A 19,398-nucleotide genomic window follows, 5' to 3' on the forward strand; every position below is an offset into this window, starting at 1 on the left:
GCCACATTAGTGCAATTTGCGGTTTGCCTTCAAAGTAAAAGTTAGTCATTGAAAGTGATGCAAATGATTAGAAAAAGTGGAATCATTCCATATTTGGACTAGAATATGCTAAACAAGGTTGGAGTGTTATATAAATTCAACAAAAGATAATTAGTTAATTTGACAAAAGAAATCACATTGTGGCTGTGACTTCAGAATTGCATTGGGGCCATACTATTTCACTGCACAACCTTACCTATGGATTGTGACTCAATGAAAATAGGTATCATTCTACTCAGGGACACCCACAGAACACAACTGTGAACAATTTACACAAATATTAGCGTTGTAGCTCTTATTGCGGGACCTTTGATATGGGAAATCATCTCCCAAGTCAGAATATTGTGCGTATTGACATTCATATTGCACTGTACAGCATTAGCTATGGATTGTGGATCAATGAAATGGGGTATCAGTGCCTGATTTCCTCCAGATGTGACGATTGGCAGTCAGACAAAAGAGTTCCATCTTGGTTTCATCAGACCAGAGAATCTTGTTTCTCATGGTCAGAGTCCTTTTAGGTGTTTTTTGGAAAACTCCAAGCGGGCTGTCACGTGCCTTTTACTGAGGAGTGGCTTCAGTCTGGCTACTCTACTGTAAAGTCCTGATTGGTGGAGTGCTGCAGAGATGGTTGAAATTCTGGAATATTTTTTTGGTACCCTTCTCCAGATCTGTGCCTCTACAAAATTCTGTCTCAGAGCTCTACGGACAATTCCTTCAACCTCATGGCTTGGTTTTTTCTCTAACATGCACTGTCAACTGTGGAACCTTATATATCAATTGAATTTACCACAGGTGGACTCCAAACAAGTTGTAGTAACATCCCAAGGATGATCAATGGAAGCAGGATGCACCTGTGCTCAATTTCGAGTCTCATAGCAAAGGGTCTGAATACTTATGTAAATAAGGTATTTATGTTGTTTATTTTTCATACATTTGCCCAAAAATCTAAAAACCTGTTTTCGCTTTGTCATTATGGGGTATTGTGTGTAGATTGATGAGGACATTTTTTTATTTAATCCATTTTAGAATAAGTCTCTAACATAACAAAATGTGTAAAAAGGGAAGGGGTCTGAATACTTTCCGAATGCACTGTATATAACTTACTGTACCATCAGTGTCAATCTCGAAAAAGTTGTAAATTACTGGAGGCCTGTGCTACACAATGCTACAACCATTACACTATAAACACCCAACATGTAAGCTAACATTGACCGAAACCAACTAGCCTAGGGCTAGCTAGTGCCCAGCCAAGCTAAATTCGGTAAGCATCAAGCGAGCGAACTGTTAAACGTTATTTCTGTACAAATATCAACACTTTACCACATTTTATTGTCACATCACAAATATGAGCTAAAATTATGTTTTAAAAAAGTACTAAAAGTTTAGGCGCCAGCAGTCTAAGGCACTGAGAGCCGTCACTACAGACACCCTGGTTTGAATCCAGGCTGTATCACAACTGGCCGTGATTGGGAGTCCCATAGGGCGGCGCACAATTGGCCCAGCGTCGTACGGGTTTGGCCTGTGTAGGCCGTCATTGTAAATAAGAACTTGTTCTTAACTTCTACTTGGTACTCATCCCGGATCCGGGAGCACCCTCATCAGTAAAAAAGCTGACTAGCATAGCCTAGCATAGCGCCACAAGTAAATACTAGCATCTAAATATCATGAAATCACAAGTCCAAGACACCAGATGAAAGATACACATCTTGTGAATCCAGCCATCATTTCCGATTTTTAAAATGTTTTACAGGGAAAACACAATATGTATTTCTATTAGCTAACCACGATAGCAAAAGACCCAACTGCATATTTTCACAATTTTTTTACTGCATAGGTAGCTATCACAAATTCGACCAAATAAAGATATAAATAGTCACTAACCAAGAAACAACTTCATCAGATGACAGTCTGATAACATATTCATTGTATAGCATATGTTTTGTTCGAAAAATGTGCATATTTCAGGTATAAATCACAGTTTTACATTGCAGCCACCATCACAAGTCTCACCAAAGCAGCTAGAATAACTACAGAAACCAACGTGAAATACCTAAATACTCATCATTAAACATTTATGAAAAATACACGGTGTACAGCAAATGAAAGACAAACATCTTGTGAATCCAGCCAATATTTCAGATTTTTTAAGTGTTTTACAGCGAAAACACAATATAGCATTATATTAGCTTACTACAATAGCCTACCACACAACCGCATCCATTCAAGGTACGTTAGCGATAGCGAATAAACCAGCAAAAGATATTAATTTTTTCACTAACCTTCTCAAACTTCATCAGATGACAGTCCTATAACATCATATTACACAATACATATATGGTGTGTTCGAAAATGTGCATATTTAGCGGTACAATTCGTGGTTGAACAATGTGAATACTAGCCAAACTGCACAAAATAATCCGGATATATTTCTGACACTCACATTATCTAATCAAATAACTAATCATATACTTTACTAAAAAATACAGGTTGGACAGCAAATGAAAGATACACTAGTTCTTAATGCAACCGCTGTGTTAGATTTTTAAAAATAACCTTAGTACGACATACAGCTTACGTTATAGCGAGACAGCGCCCGAAATCTGGGCGGAATATAGTCTAAACATTTTCGACAGAAATACGAAATAATATCATAAACGGTTCCTACTATTTGATGAGCTTCCATCAGAATATTGTACAAGGTGTCCTTTTTCCAGAATAATCGTTGTTCGGTTGTAGAATGTCGTCTTCATCTGTCGATTTAGCTAACAAAGCTGGCCATGCGGCACGGAAGTGTCCAACTCACCAGAACGCATAACAAACAAAATACCGAAAATCGCAATCAACTGATATAAACTGATATAACTTCTTTTGGCTGCAAGCCCGAGGTCGGTACACTTATGACAACAGCCAGCTCAAGTGCAGGGCGCGAAATTATATTATAAATATATTTTTTTGAAATATTTAACTTTCACACATTAACAAGTCCAATACAGCATTTGAAAGATAAACATCTTGTGAATCCAGCCAACATGTCCGATTTTTTAAATGTTTTACAGCGAAAACACCACATATATTTATGTTAGCTCACCACCAAATACAAAAAAGGACAGACATTTTTCACAGCACAGGTAGCATGCACAAAACCAACCTAACTAACCAAGAACCAACCAAACTAACCAAGAAACAACTTCATCAGATGACAGTCTTATAACATGTTATTCAATAAATCTATGTTTTGTTCGAAAAATGTGCATATTTGAGCTATAAATCAGTTTTACATTGCAGCTACCATCACAGCTACCGTCAGAAATGGCACCGAAGCAGCCAGAGTAATTAGACACCAATGTCAAATACCTAAATACTCATCATAAAACATTTCTGAAAAATACATGGTCTACAGCAAATGAAAGACAGGCATCTTGTGATTCCAGCCAATATTTCCGATTTCTTAAGTGTTTTACAGCGAAAACACAAAATAGCATTATATTAGCTTACCACAATAGCCAGAAACACAAGCCATTCCCCAGCAGCAAAAGTTAGCGATCGTAACAAACCAGCAAAAGATATATAATTTTTGACTATCCTTGATAAGCTTCATCAGATGACAGTCCTATAACATCAGGTTATACATAAACTTATGTTTTGTTCGAAAATGTGCATATTTAGAGCTGAAATCAGTGGTTATACATTGTGCTAACGTAGCATCTTTTTCCCAGAATGTGCGGATATTTTTATGACACTCAACTATTCTGACCAAATAACTATACATAAACGTTACAAAAAAATACATGTTGTATAGGAAATGATAGATACACTATTCCTTAATGCAATCGCCGTGTTAGAATTCTAAAAATAACTTCATTGCGATATGCAGTTTACGTTATGGCGAGAGCGTGCCCAAAATCTGGGCGCAAACTACTAGTACAACATGTTCGACAGATATATGAAATAGCATCATAAAATGTGTCCTACTTTTGACGATTTTCCATCAGAATGTTGTACAAGGGGTCCTTTGTCCAGAACAATCGTTGTTTGGATTTAGAATATCCTCTTCTCCAGTCAATTAGCACGGAAAGCTAGCAAAGTAGCGCAAAGCTCTCCTTCCTGAACAAAGGCACACAACGCAACACGCCTAACATCCCGAATAAATTTCAATAATCTAATAAAACTATATTGAAAAAACATACTTTACGATGATATTGTCACATGTATCAAATAGAATCAAGGCCGGAGATATTAGTCGTCTATAACGACAGCTTATCAGAAGGCAAAACCAGGTCCCTTCACGCGCTCTCCAGAAAACAGGAAACTGGTGACACGTCATACAAAGAGCCTTTTATTCGACCCCAGATCAAGTTATACACTCCATTTCTTCTCTCACTGCCTGTCGACATCTAGTGGAAGACGTATGAAGTGCATGTATTCTAATAAATATCAAGGACATTTATAGGCAGGCCCTAGAACAGAGCATCGATTTCAGATTTTCCACTTCCTGTCAGGAAGTTTTCTGCAAAATGAGTTCTGTTTTACTCACAGATATAATTCAAACGCTTTTAGAAACTAGAGTGTTTTCTATCCAATAGTAATAATAATATGCATATTGTACGAGCAAGAATTGAGTACGAGGCCGTTTGAAATGGGCACCTTTTATCCAGGCTACTCAATACTGCCCCTGCAGCCCAAACAGGATAAGTCGGTTTAACATAACTAGTTTATGATGTTTTTAACACATATATCAAATAAAATCAGAGCCGGAGATATCTAACGTCGATAATGAAAGCTTTTCAGAACGCAATCCAGGTGACCCTTTCGCGTCATGGTGAAGAAAGGAAAGAGTGGTCGCGTCATTCCAACAGGTCTTATTCGGCCTCAGATAGAGATATACACCCCATTCCAATTCTCACTGCCTACTGACATCTAGGGGAAGGCGTATGCAGTGCATGTAGACCCATAGATTCCATGCAAATTAATAAACTGACCCTGGAACAGAGCCCTCGATTTCAGATTTCTCACTTCCTGACAGGAAGTTTGCTGCAAAATGAGTTCTGTTTTACTCACAGATATAATTCAAACGGTTTTAGAAACTAGAGAGTGTTTTCTATCCAATAGTAATAATAATATGCATATTGTACGAGCAAGAATTGAGTACGAGGCAGTTTAATTTGGGAACGATTTTTTACAAAGTGAAAATAGCGCCCCCCCCCCTCCCCTATTGAGAAAAGGTTTTAACTGACTTGCCTAGTTAAATAAAGGTGGGACATTTTTTTAAATCCTTTCTTACATATAAACCATTATCAACCTAGCACACCTCCATTACTTACGATGGGGAAAATACCAACAAGTTTTTTCACTTGATTAAAACTCTCTCCAATTGCCTTCAAACATCACCAAACTTATGGATTATGTAAATAACCATGTTACCTCAATATTTTGAGAGTCATATTGCGCTTTTGTACATTACATACCTGAATTAAACAGAATAAAAGGATGAGACGGAGAAAGGTTAGAGGTGTTTAGTAGTAGGCATTCTCCAAGATTGAAGAAGAACCTCCAAGCAGTGTTTCCAACTCCTCAGTAAGGAAAGTAGCTATTGTCTGTCCTAAAAGTCGCTAGAAGTCACTAAATGACGTCATCACATAATTTGCATAATTGGCCATGTGCATGTAATTGTGATGTAGGAGAGAGGAATAACGTTGTGGGAGAGACAAAAAGTGAGTAAAAAACACCCTAAATATGTTTCGAACTGCAAATTAACTTTCTTCTGTCGATTCTTGTTTTTTTTAATGTCACAATTCCAACCCTCCTCCTTTATCCGGGCTTGGGACTGGCAAAAGTGACCCAAAAGAGACTCTGAGTTACTTTGTTTTTTAGTTTATTGTTTTTTAGTTTAGTTTTCTTAATTTGGTTTGGTTTTTAACCTTAGGAGCCTACAACAAGTCACAGTAAAACATGAACATTTATTTTTTATTTTATTTTTTAATACAGTGGGGAGAACAAGTATTTGATACACTGACGATTTTGCAGGTTTTCCTACTTACAAAGCATGTAGAGGGCTGTAATTTTTTATCCTAGGTGCACTTCAACTGTGAGAGACCGAATCTAAAACAAAAATCCAGAAAATCACATTGTATGATTTTTAAGTAATTCATTTGCATTTTATTGCATGACATAAGTATTTGATCACCTGCCAACCAGTAAGAATTCCGGCTCTCACAGACCTGTTGGTTTTTCTTTAAGAAGCCCTCCTGTTCTCCACTCATTACTTGTATTAACTGCACCTGTTTGAACTCGTTACCTGTATAAAAGACACCTGTCCACACACTCAATCAAACAGACTCCAACCTCTCCACAATGGCCAAGACTAGAGATCTGTGTAAGGACATCAGGGATAAAATTGTAGACCTGCACAAGGCTGGGATGGGCTACAGGACAATAGGCAAGCAGCTTGGTGAGAAGGCAACAACTGTTGGCGCAATTATTAGAAAATGGAAGAAGTTCAAGATGACGGTCAATCACCCTCGGTCTGGGGCTCCGTGCAAGATCTCACCTCGTGGGGCATCAATGATCATGAGGAGGGCATCAATGATCATGAGGAAGGTGAGAGATCAGCCCAGAACTACACAGCAGGACCTGGTCAATGACCTGAAGAGAGCTGGGACCACAGTCTCAAAGAAAACCATTAGTAACACACCACGCCGTCATGTATTAAAATCCTGCAGCGCACGCAAGGTCCCCCTGCTCAAGCCAGCGCATGTCCAGGCCCGTCTGAAGTTTGCCAATGACCATCTGGATGATCCAGAGTAGGAATAGGAGAAGGTCATGTGGTCTGATGAGAAAAAATTAGAGCTTTTTGGTCTAAACTCCACTCGCCGTGTTTGGAGGAAGAAGAAGGATGAGTAACACCCCAAGAACACCATCCCAACTGTGAAGCGCGGAAGCATTCTTTGGGGATGCTTTTCTGCAAAGGGGACAGGACGACTGCACCGTATTGAGGGGAGGATGGATGGGGCCTTGTATGGCCAACAACCTCCTTCCCTCAGTAAGAGCATTGAAGATGGGTCATGGCTGGGTCTTCCAGCATGACAACGACCCGAAACACACAGCCAGGGCAACTAAGGAGTGGCTCCGTAAGAAGCATCTCAAGGTCCTGGAGTGGCCTAGCCAGTCTCCTGACCTGAACCCAATAGAAAATCTTTGGAGGGAGCTGAAAGTCCGTATTGCCCAGCGACAGCCCCGAAACCTGAAGGATCTGGAGAAGGTCTGTATGGAGGAGTGGGCCAAAATCCCTGCTGCAGTGTGTGTAAACCTGGTCAAGAACTACAGGAAACGTATGATCTCTGTAATTGCAAACAAATGTTTCTGTACCAAATATTAAGTTTGGCTTTTCTGATGTGTCAAATACTTATGTCATGCAATAAAATGCAAATGAATTACTTAAAAATCATATAATGGGATTTTCTGGATTTTTGTTTTAGATTCCGTCTCTCACAGTTGAAGTGTACCTATGATAAAAAATTACAGCCCTCTACATACTTTGTAAGTAGGAAAACCTGCAAAATCGGCAGTGTATCAAATACTTGTTCTCCCCACTGTATATTTTTTTAACCCCCTTTTTCTCCCCAATTTCGTGTTATCCAATTGTTAGTAGTTACTGTCTTGCCTCATCGCTACACATCCCGTACGGGCTCGGGAGAGACGAAGGTCGAGAGCCATGCGTCCTCCGAAACACAACCCAACCAAGCCGCACTGCTTCTTAACACAGCGCGCATCCAACCCAGGAGCCAGCCGCACCAATGTGTCGGAGGAAACACTGTACACCTAGCGACCTGGTCAGCGTGCACTGTGCCCGGCCCGCCACAGGAGTTGCTAGTGCGCAATGAGACAAGGATATCCCTACCGGCCAAACCCCCCCTAACCCGGGCGACGCTAGGCCAATTGTGCGTCGCCCCATGGACCTCCCGGTCGCGCGCGAGGTCGGCTGCAACAGAGCCTGGGCTCGAACCCAGAGTCTCTGGTGGCACGCTGTGCCACCCGGGAGGCCCTCTCATGAACATTTTTAACCATACATTTTTTTTTTTTTATATAATCTACATTAACAATCTAAATGGACCAAAAAGAGACAATAGAAAAAACTGTCAATGGCAATGTGAGAAAATTATGGTAGCTAGTCTTGCCCTAATTCAGGTAAAAAAAAATGTTTTTAATGTAAGCCAGGGCGGGATCAGACAGCGGCGCTTTCCCGCATGCGCGAGGGTGGGAAGAGAAGAGTAAGAACAATACGTGAGAAGAGTAAGAACAATACGTGCTTTCACTTCAGAGTCTCCAATAACACCAGAAAAAGTCGCTAGATTTGTCACTAGTCGCTTTTTTGAAAATGTGTCACTAGAGGGGTCTGAATACTCGCTAAATTGGCAACACTGCCTCCAAGACCTGACAATCTCACTAACGCTCCCATTTGACATCACAGCTCCCCCTAGTGGCAGTAATCATATACATTATACCTAGGAGGCCTAGAAAATGATACAAGAGATGGCCTCATAAAATAACAAACAAAATAAAAACATAAAAAATATGACAAACATTCAGTGCAGATACATTGTCCATCCTAGTATTCTAATTTCTATACCTCCAAAATAATAATTTTATGTGGGGAGCTGGGGGCCCCCAATGCCTGTGGGCTCCACCACCTCGCGGGGGCTGCTGGGGTGTGTGCTGCACTAGTGATGACACCCACAGTTAACACAAATATTAGCATCGTAGCATGTTTAGTATTATCTAGAACCCTTTGGTTCACTTTCAATTAAGGACTTTTATTTTATAGGTGCATTGCAAATCCCACTATTATGGTTAATCCTTATTGTGGCTATTTTAACATAGTGCTAGACAACTTCAAGTGGAGTTGACTTCGGATTTGTAGTCCACCAACACTTCAGCCATGACCAGAAATGGCCAAAAATTGGGATTTGAGTTACAGAGTCCCTGAAAGAGCCTTTTCGTGAGAGTAGTGATTAAACAACGCAATTTCACACTCAATTCATGCAAATACAGTACCACTCAAAAGTTTGGACAAACCTACTCATTCAAGGTTTTTTAAATTTGTTTTTACTATTTTCAACATTGTAGAATAATAGTGAAGACATCACAACTATGAAATAAAACATGAAATCTTGTAGTAATCCAAAAAGTGTTAAACAAATAAAAATATATTTTATATTTCAGATTATTCAAAGTAGACACCCTATGCCTTGATGACAGCTTTGCACACTCTTGGCATTCTCTCAACCAACTTCATGAGGAATGCTTTTCCAACAGTCTTGAAGGAGTTCCCACATATGCTGAGCACTTGTTGGCCACTTTTCCTTCCCTGCGGTCCAACCAAACCATCTCAATTGGGTTGAGGTCGGGTGATTGTGGAGGCCAGGTCATCTGATGCAGCACTCCATCACTATCCTTCTTGGTCAAATAGCCCTTACACAGCCTAGAGGTGTATTTCGGGTCATTGTCCTGGAAAAACAAATGATAGTCCCACCAAGCGCAAAAACCAGATGGGATAGTGTATCGCTGCAGAATGCTGTGGTAGCCATACTGGTTAAGTGTGCTTCACATGCTTCACAGTAGGAACCACACATGTGGAGATCATCCATTCACCTGCTCTGTGTCTCACAAAGACATGGCGGCTGGAACCAAAAATCTCATCAGACCAAAGGACAGATTTCCACCGGTCTCGTGTTTCTTGGCCCAAGCAAGACTCTTCTTATTATTGGTGTCCTTTAGTAGTTGTTTCTTTGCAGCAATTTGACCATGAAGGCCTGATTCTCTCAGTCTCCTCTGAACAGTTGATGTTGAGACTTGTCTCTTAATTAAAGTAATTGAAGCATTTATTTGGGCTGCAATCTTAGTTGGAGTTAACTCTAATGAACTTATCCTCTGCAGCAGAGGTAACTCTGGGTCTTCCATTCCTGTGGTGGTCCTCATGAGAGCCAGTATCATTCAATCTATAATCCCCTTTAGTTTGATATCAAAGTCGATCAGTTAGCAAACAATGACGTTTCTCATTTCACCCTTTCAATTGTCTTCATGTGTACATGTAATTAATTGAATTACATATTAACCATATCGATTGCATAATTGGCCTATGATGATCCGTAGGGCCGTGATCATTAACCATTCACATTACACCATATTTTTGAAGCGTGCGCTCCAAGTCCCGCTCCGCGATAATAACTATAAACAATGACTGATGGCCCACTCTCCCGATCGTAACAGATAGTTCAGATGAAAGGTAACAGATTCGGTGGACTTACGTGGATTCATGGACGCACAGAACTTCTGGAGCAGACGGAGTTAAGGAAGAGAAAGCAGCGAGATCAGGCGATGGCGTTTTCCTCCTTTTATGTGGATGAGATCTGTCGGTCATTGCCACCTGACCTAATTAAAGCGCCCCTGGCCCAGCTGAGTAAGTGGCCATGAATTAAATGATTATTCCACCAACTCCATGGGCCTTTACTACAGCCACCCTGGAAATTTGTTAAATTCCACACTCCTCAAAAAGGCTCATTGCTCCCCGTCCTCCGTCATCTCAGGGAGAGGAATTAGTCGAGCAACTGGCCGGATATATGTCCGGTTCTTTACCTGGATCTCCACTGATCTAACGCGACCATCAGTCCCAGGCTTGGTCTTAGTGATACGTCCCACCGGCCAGGATGCTCGAGGCAGCTGAGGGTCCACCATCATTACTACTTGGCTAGTTTCCAGGCTGGCCATTTCTCTCCGCCATTTCCCCCTGTACTGTAGGCTTGGTAGGTAATCCCGAATGAATCGGGACTATAAATGGTCAGCCAAGATCTGGCTGTGTCACCACCGGCGTCTGCCAACGAGGTTGGTATCAGCATACCTGGCTTGAGGAAGTGACGCATCTCGGCGCCCCATCAAGAGCATATTCGGTGTAACCGGATCGGGGTCAGCGATGTCTGCAGAGAGATATCCCAAGGGTTTGGAGTTCAATATCCCTTCCACCTCTATCAGGACGGTTCGCAAGACAGTTTCAGTGACAGTTTGGTCCCCCAGGATGACTCGTAAAGCCGTCTTTACAGATTTGATCTCTCGCTCCCATGTTCCTCCAAAATGAGGAGCTCCTGGAGGGTTAAATTTGAATAAGATTTGTTGGTCCATCAGCTGATCCTGGAGGCTGGGTTCCATGGCTTGAAATGCTTCCTCCAACCTGGCTTCTCCTGCTTTGAAGTTTGTGCCTCTGTCAGCCAGGATCTCGTAGGGTTTCCCCTGTCGGGAGATAAACCGCCGTAGGGCCATGAGGAAGGCTTCAGTATCCAAACTCTCCAGTAGGTCCAGGTGGACACACCTAGTCGTCAAACACTTGAATAGAATGCCCCAGCGCTTTTCCACTCGACGACCTAGCTTGATCGTCAAGGGGCCAAAGCAATCTACTCCTGTTGACCAGAAGGGTGGTTTGAGGAGGAGCAAGCGAGCAGGGGGTAAATCTGCCATTTTGGGCACAGTGGCTCCGGCCCGCCATCTCTGACATTCTAAGCAGGCGTATTGGTGCCTACGAATGGCTCCTCGTCCTCCAAGTATCCAGTACTTCCGCCTCATCTCCCCATAGACCCTCTCTGGCCCTGGGTGGAGAAGCTTTTCATCATAACTCTTGATGAGGAGCCTAGTAAGAGGGTGTCTGGAGTCAAGGATAATTGGGTGGATAGCATCGGGGTCCAAAACTTCTGCTGCTCCCTCCGACTCTGATCACTCCAAGGATTTGATCATATTCTGGGGCGAGAGAGAGAAGACGGCTCTCCTTAGCAACTTCCCTACCAGCTTTCAGAGCTTTTAGCTCCTCAGGGATGCTAACTGCTTGTGCATGCTGGAGGAGTAGTGTCTCTGCCGCGAGGGAGGTTTTGTGGCGGCGATCAGATCTGGCAGTGTTTGGTATTGTGCTAGGTCAGGGAGAGCTGTTGTTGAGATGCTGTAGCATTGGGCGGACTTCCTTAACTCATGAACTTCAGTTGGTTGCGGAGGAGCCGCACGCCTGGGGGCTGTCGGCCACTCATTCTCTGGTTGGGACAAGAATGGTGGTCCCAAGCTCCAGCGATGGGGTTGAGCCAGTTCCTTAAGGGTTTTACCGCGAGTAACGTCATCAGCAGGATTGTTTATGCTATCAACATACCTCCAGTCCTGGACTTCTGTCAGGTCTTGGATTTCCGCAATGCGAGTTCCGACAAACACCTTATAGGACTCCGATGTGAGCCAGCTCAATACAGTGGTCGAATCACTCCAGTAGATGACCCTTTGGAATGGCAAGGTGAGCTCGGCTCGCAAGGTAGAGGCCAACTGTGCTCCGGAAAGGGCAGCACTGAGTTCCAGCCTAGGCATTGACAACTGCTTCTTGGGTGCGACCCTGGACCTGGCCATGACAAAGGAGACATGGGTGTGTCCTGCCTTATCCTCCACTCCTAGATAGGAAACCGCCCCATAAGCTCGCTCTGAAGCGTCACAGAACGCATGCGGTTCCAGGCATGTTCCCTGGAACTGAACTGGTCAGCACAGGGTGGTACATAACATCTTTGCATTTGGACTTCAGAGAGCTCCGATAACTCTGTTTCCCAACAGATTCATCGTTCCACTAGGTCAGCCGGGTGGATCGGTTCATCCCAGTCCCTCTTGGTCTGCCACAGGTCCTGGACTAAGACTTTGGCCCGGGTTGTGTATGGCAGGATATACCCAAGGGGATCGTATTGACTGGCCAGTGTCCGATAGATGGTGCGCAGAGTGGGGGTTTCGGTACTCAGGGTTGAGCGGTGCTTGTACCCAAGGGTATCCGGTATGCAGCTCCATCTCAGTCCTAGAGTGGGCTCTTGTGGGTTAGCACCAGACTGCGATAGCCATAGTTCACTGCTACTGGACCTGGCTTGTGGCGGGAGGTGCTGGATAACCGCCGCTCTGTTACTCGCCCACTGTCGGACATCAAATCACCCTTTGGACAGGAGATTCCGTACTTTATCAAGGAGTGCTTTTGCTTCAGCCGTGGATGGGATGCTCTGTAAGCAGTTGTCCACATAGAAGGCATTTTCCACTGAATCCCATACTTCTGGTTCACTGTCTGGGTGCTCCCGTGCGTGTCTCTGCAGAGCGTATATGGCACAGCAAGGACTGCAGGTGGTGCCAAATGGGAGTACTTGCCATTCAATATCCTCGTAGATGAGGATATTGTTTCTGTAGAACACTTACCGGGCAGGAGTGCTCCGCAAGATTCTGAAACCCATAGCTCGAATGGCTTCAGACTGAGCATTTCTCACTGGAAATTGCTGCTGACATTGAACATAGCTTAGGGTTAGTGTATTTAATTTATTTCAGACTCTCCTATACCATTAATACCAACATCCTATACCCCATAGGTTGTAAATAAACCCTTTTTAAGATGATATAACTTGTATCATTATTATTGGTCTGTAAAACCCAGGCTGGGCATTTCTCACCACTTATTTACGGAGAGAAATAAGAGGCTTGCTCTCCATAAAGTCTCAATTTATTTACAGTAGTGTGTTGATTAATTATTGCTTTCTTCAGTGAAAATACAAAATATGTATAAAAATGCCAAATATACCAAAAGCTAAATCAAGCATGGATTTATGACTATTTAATCATTACTGAAACATGCAAACTTGTCACGCCCTGGCCTTAGTTATCTTTGTTCTCTTTATTATTTTGGTTAGGTCAGGGTGTGACGAGGGTGGTTTGTGTGTTTTTGTCTCGTCTAGGGTGTTTGTACTGTCTTGTTTTTTTTGTAGATTTATGGGGTTGTATTCATTCTAGGTGTTTATGTAAGTCTATGGTTGCCTAGATTGGTTCTCAATTAGAGGCAGGTGTTTATCGTTGTCTCTGATTGGGAACCATATTTAGGCAGCCATGTTCTTTGGGTATTTTGTGGGTGATTGTTTCCTGTGTCAGTGTTTGTGGCACACGGGACTGTTTCGGTTTGTTCACGTTTATTGTTTTTGTATTTGTGTTCATGTTCAGTTTTCCATATTAAAACATGGACACCTACCACGCTGCGTATTGGTCCGATCTTTGCTACACCTCTTCAGAGGAAGAAGAGGATGACAGCCGCTACAGAATCACCCACCAACAAAGGACCAAGCAGCGTGGTAAAAGGCAGCAGCAGCGATCGCAGGACTCATGGACTTGGGAGGAAATTCTGAACGGCGGAGGACCCTGGGCACAATCTGGAGAATATCGCCGCACTCGTGAAGAGCTGGAGGCAGCTAAAGCCGAGAGGCGGTGGTATGAGGAGGCAGCACGGAAGCGCGGCTGGAAGCCAGAGAGGCAGCCCCAAAAATGTATTGGGGGGGAAGCTCTCGGGGAGTGTGGCGAAGTCAGGTAGGAAACCTGCGCCAACTCCCCGTGCTTACCGTGGAGAGCGAGAGTATGGGCAGACACCGTGTTATGCGGAAGAGCGCACGGTGTCTCCTGTACGTGTGCATAGCCCGGTGCGGTACATCCCAGCTCCTCGTTTCGGCCAGGCTAGAGTGGGCATCGAGACAGGTGCCATGAAGCCGGCTCAACGCATTTGGTCTCCAGTGCGTCGCCTTGGGCCGGTGTACATGGCACCAGCCTTACGCCTGGTTCGCCAGCACTGCCCAGTGCGGGCTATTCCACCTCGCCGCACTGGCCGGGCTAAGGGAAGTATTCAACCAGGTAAGGTTGGGCAGGCTCGGTGCTCAAGAACTCCAGTACGCCTTCACGGTCCGGTCTATCCGGTGCCACCTCCTCGCCCCAGCCCAGTACCACCAGTGCCAACACCACGCACCAGGCTTCCAGTGCGTCTCCAGAGCCCTGTTCCTCCTCCACGCACTCGCCCTGTGGTGCATGTCTCCAGCCCGGTACCACCAGTTCCGGCCCCACGCACCAAGCCTCCTGTGTGTCTCCAGAGCCCTGTACGCCCTGTTGCTGCTCCCCGCACTAGCCTTGAGGTGCGTGTCCTTAGCCCGGTACCACCAGTTCCGGCACCACGCACCAGGCCTACTGTGCGTCTCAGCAGGCCAGAGTCTGCCGTCTGCCTAGCGCTGCCTGCGCTGCCCGTCTGCCCAGCGCCGCCTGCGCTGCCTGTCTGCCCAGCGCCGTCTGAGCTGTCCGTCTGCCCAGCGCCGTCTGAGCTGCCCGTCTGTCCTGAGCCGCCCGTCTGTCCTGAGCTGTCAGAGCTGCCCGTCTGTCCTGAGCCGTCAGAGCCGCCCGTCTGTCCTGAGCCGTCAGAGCCGCCCATCTGTCCTGAGCCGTCAGAGCCGCCCGTCTGTCCTGAGCTGCCAGAGCCGCCCGCCAGTCAGGAGCTGCCAGAGCCGCCCGCCAGTCAGGAGCTGCCAGAGCCGCCCGCCAGTCAGGAGCTGCCCCGCAGTCATGAGCTGTCCCTCAGTCATGAGCTGCCCCTCAGTCCGGAGCTGCCCCTCAGTCCGGAGCTGCCCCTCAGTCCGGAGCTGCCCCTCCGTCCGGAGCTGCCCCTCCGTCCAGTGGTGCCCTCTAGGATGGTCTTCAATTCGGGACTCGGTGTAAGGGTCCTCGCTCCAGAGGCGCCACCAAAGCAGGCAATGACTATGGTAGAGTGGGGTCTACGTCCCGCACCCGAGCCGCTGCCATGAATGAGGCCCACCCGGCCCCTCCCCTTTAGATTAGGTTTTTGTGGCCGGAGTCCGCACCTTTGGGGGGGGGGGGGGGGGGGGGGGGTACTGTCACGCCCTGGCCTTAGTTATCTTTGTTCTCTTTATTATTTTGGTTAGGTCAGGGTGTGACGAGGGTGGTTTATGTGTTTTTGTCTCGTCTAGGGTGTTTGTACTGTCTAGGTTTTTTTTTGTAGATTTATGGGGTTGTGTTCATTCTAGGTGTTTATGTAAGTCTATGGTTGCCTAGATTGGTTCTCAATTAGAGGCAGGTGTTTATCGTTGTCTCTGATTGGGAACCATATTTAGGCAGCCATGTTCTTTGGGTATTTTGTGGGTGTTTGTTTCCTGTGTCAGTGTTTGTGCCACACGGGACTGTTTCGGTTTGTTCACGTTTATTGTTTTTGTATTTGTGTTCATGTTCAGTTTTCCATATTAAAACATGGACACCTACCACGCTGCGTATTGGTCCGATCTTTGCTACACCTCTTCAGAGGAAGAAGAGGGTGACAGCCGTTACAAAACCACAAACATTTAACTAGTTAATTATAATGAATACAAAAGTTAAGAGTTGGCTATAACATGAGTATAAACAAAGTGAGTGTGTGCATCTGTATTTTTACTCCAATCTGGCAACCCTCATAAAATTCAACATAGCCTTGTATAAAATGCATAATGAAGAAAATTGTGTAATGTAGGCTGCACAAAATATGTAATGCGTTATGAAGAAAATTGTGTAGGACAACTGTTGCCTACAGGGAAAAAAGGGTCTTTCTGACGACAAGTGCACCAATATCCCAAAGTATTAAGCGAAAACAAGCATAGAAAACAGTATTGGCATTAATAAACAAAACAACTGTCACGCCCTGAACTTAGAGAGCCTTTTTATGTCTCAATTTGGTTTGGTCAGGGTGTGATTTGGGGTGGGCATTCTATGATTTTGTGGTTCTATGTTTTGGCCGGGTATGGTTCTCAATCAGGGACAGCTGTCTATCGTTGTCTCTGATTGGGAACCATACCTTGGTAGCCCTTTTTCCCTCCTGTGGGTAGTTAATTTTGTTGGTGGCATTTGCCCTGTTAAGCTTCACGGTCGTTTTTGTATTGTTTATTGTTGGCGACATTCCATAATAAAAAGGAAAATGTACGCTCACCACGCTGCACATTGGTCTTCTTCCAGCAACGGCTGTGAAAACAACAATGTAAGGCTACTATTATATCATCATTATTTTGGTGACAACCTGGTTGATTAACAATATTGGGTTGTTAACACGTTTAAAAATATATATAAATAAATGTGGGACACAAAGAAATGCAGTGTAGAACATCATTGCCCATCATGCATTGCGCTAATAACTTTATAAATATTGTTCCTTTGTCCATTTCCTATTTTTTCTATACAGTTGAAATCGGAAGTGTCACGACTTCCACCGAAGGTGACTCCTCTCCCTGTTCGGGCGGTGCTCGGTGGTCGTCGTCGCCGGTCTACTAGCTGCCACTGATCCTTTTTGCTGATCCTTTTTGCTTTTCTTTTGGTTATGTCTGACCACGGTAAAGGATGTGCAGCGGTTTTTAGGGTTTGCCAATTACTACCGAAGTTTTATCCGGGGTTTTGGGCAGGTGGCTGCTCCCAATACTTCACTGCTGAAGGGGGGGGCGGTGCGTTTGCGGTGGTCGGCGGAGGCGGACAGAGGTTTTGGTCGTCTGAAGGCGTTGTTTACCGACGCTCCCGTATTGGCGCATCCGGACCCCTCTTTGCCATTCATAGTGGAGGTGGACGCGTCCGAGGCTGGTGTTGGAGCCGTGCTATCGCAGCGCTCGGGCGCACCTCCGAAGCTTCGCCCCTGCGCTTTCTTTTTGAGGAAGCTCAGTCCGGCGGAGCGAAACTATGATGTGGGGGATCGGGAGTGGCTGGCTGTGGTAAAAGCTCTGAAGGTGTGGAGACATTGGCTTGAGGGAGCGAAACACTCTTTTCTCATCTGGACTGCACCGTAATCTGGAGTACATTCGGGCGGCGAGGAGACTGAATCCTCGCCAGGCAAGGTGGGCGTTGTTTTTTTTTACCAGGTTTCGCTTTACTATCTCTTACAGACCAGGTTCCCGTAACGCGAAGGCCGACGCACTGTCCCGTCTCTATGATACCGAGGAGCGGCCCACGGACCTGTCGCTGTTTCAGTGCGTGTTGGGCTATCAGCCGGTCCTGGTACCGTGGCATCAGAGTCAGAGGCTCCTGTGGTGGAGGATTGGGTGCAGCGCTCAAAGGAGACCTGGAGAGGCGTCCAGGAATCCCTTAAACGGGCCGGTGAGCGCTGACCGCCACCGTAGTGAGGCCCCCGTGTTCGCACCCGGGGACACGGTCTGGCTCTCGACCCGAAACCTGCCTCTCCGCCTGCCCTGCTGGAAGCTGGGTCCGCGGTTTGTGGGGCCATTTAAAGTCCCGAGGAGAATAAACGAGGTGTGTTATAGGTTACAGCTCCCCTCTTACTATCGTATTAACCCCTCGTTTTATGTGTCTCTCCTCAGGCCGGTGGCAGCTGGTCCACTACAGGACGTTGAGGTGCGGGAGGTCCCTCCGCCCCCCTGGACATCGAGGGGGGTCCGGCGTACACTGTACGGTCCATCTTGGACTCTAGACGTCGGGTGGGGGGCCTGTAGTACCTCATGGATTGGGAGGGGTACGGTCTGGAGGAGATGTGCTGGGTGCCGGTGGGGGACATCTTGGACCCATCTCTGCTGGGTGAGTTCCACCGCCTCCGTCCTGAACGCCCTGCGCCTCGGGGTCGTCCTCGAGTCGGGGGGGGGGGGGTACTGTCACGACTTCCACCGCAGGTGGCTCCTCTTCCTGTCCGGGCGGTGCTCGGCGGTCGTCGTCGCCAATCTACTAGCTGCCACCGATCCTTTTTGCTTTTCTTTTGGTTATGTCTGTTTTGTGTTTTCACCTGGTTTCATTTTGGTTAAATGGGGGGGTATTTATCTCGAAATTTCGTTTGGATTTTTGTGCGGTATTGTTTTTGTTTACTGTCAATTTGGGTTGTGTTTTTCGCTAGTTCATGTTTTACAGGTGTTTTTCCCTGGACTGTGTCTTAGTGGGTTTCATGGCTACTGCTGTAGTCAGGTGTCCTGTGATTTTTGAGCTGGTTGATTAAATGCCCTTTTCATCCTGTTGTTTCTCCTGCGCCTGACTCTACACCCACATCTCCTTGGGGAGTTCTGACAGGAAGTTTACAAACACCTTAGCCAAATACATTTAAACTCAGTTTTTCACAATTCCTGACATTTAATCCCAGTTGAAATTCCCTGTCTTAGGTCAGTTAGGATCACCACTTTATTTTAATAATGTGTAATGTCAGAATAATAGTAGAGTGATTTATTTCAGCTTTTATTTCTTTCATCGCATTCCCAGTGTGTCAGAAGTTTACATGCACTCAATTAGTATTTGGTAGTGTTGCCTTTAAATTGTTTAACCTGGGTCAAACGTGTTGGATAGCCTTCCACAAGCTTCCCACAATAAGTTGGGTGAATTTTGGCCCATTCCTCCTGACAGAGCTGGTGGAACTGAGTCACGTTTGTAGGCCTCCTTGCACGCACACACTTTTTCAGTTCTGCCCACAAATTTTCTATAGGATTGAGGTCAGGGCTTTGTTATGGCCACTCCAATACCTTGACTTTGTTCTCCTTAAGCCATTTTGCCACAACTTTG

At 45.3% G+C, this 19,398-nt stretch overlaps 1 long non-coding RNA gene across 1 annotated transcript; it reads left to right on the forward strand.

Moving 5' to 3' along the window:
- Positions 1 to 17,114: 17,114 nt before the first annotated feature.
- On the forward strand, positions 17,115 to 18,861 carry LOC129853953 (uncharacterized). The gene is made up of 2 exons (XR_008759209.1): positions 17,115 to 17,741; positions 18,222 to 18,861. It is a non-coding gene; the product is annotated as an uncharacterized LOC129853953 (long non-coding RNA).
- Positions 18,862 to 19,398: the final 537 nt, after the last annotated feature.

This window comes from Salvelinus fontinalis, chromosome 4, assembly GCF_029448725.1.
Source record: "Salvelinus fontinalis isolate EN_2023a chromosome 4, ASM2944872v1, whole genome shotgun sequence".
In the NCBI taxonomy this organism is placed as follows: Eukaryota; Metazoa; Chordata; class Actinopteri; order Salmoniformes; family Salmonidae; genus Salvelinus; species Salvelinus fontinalis.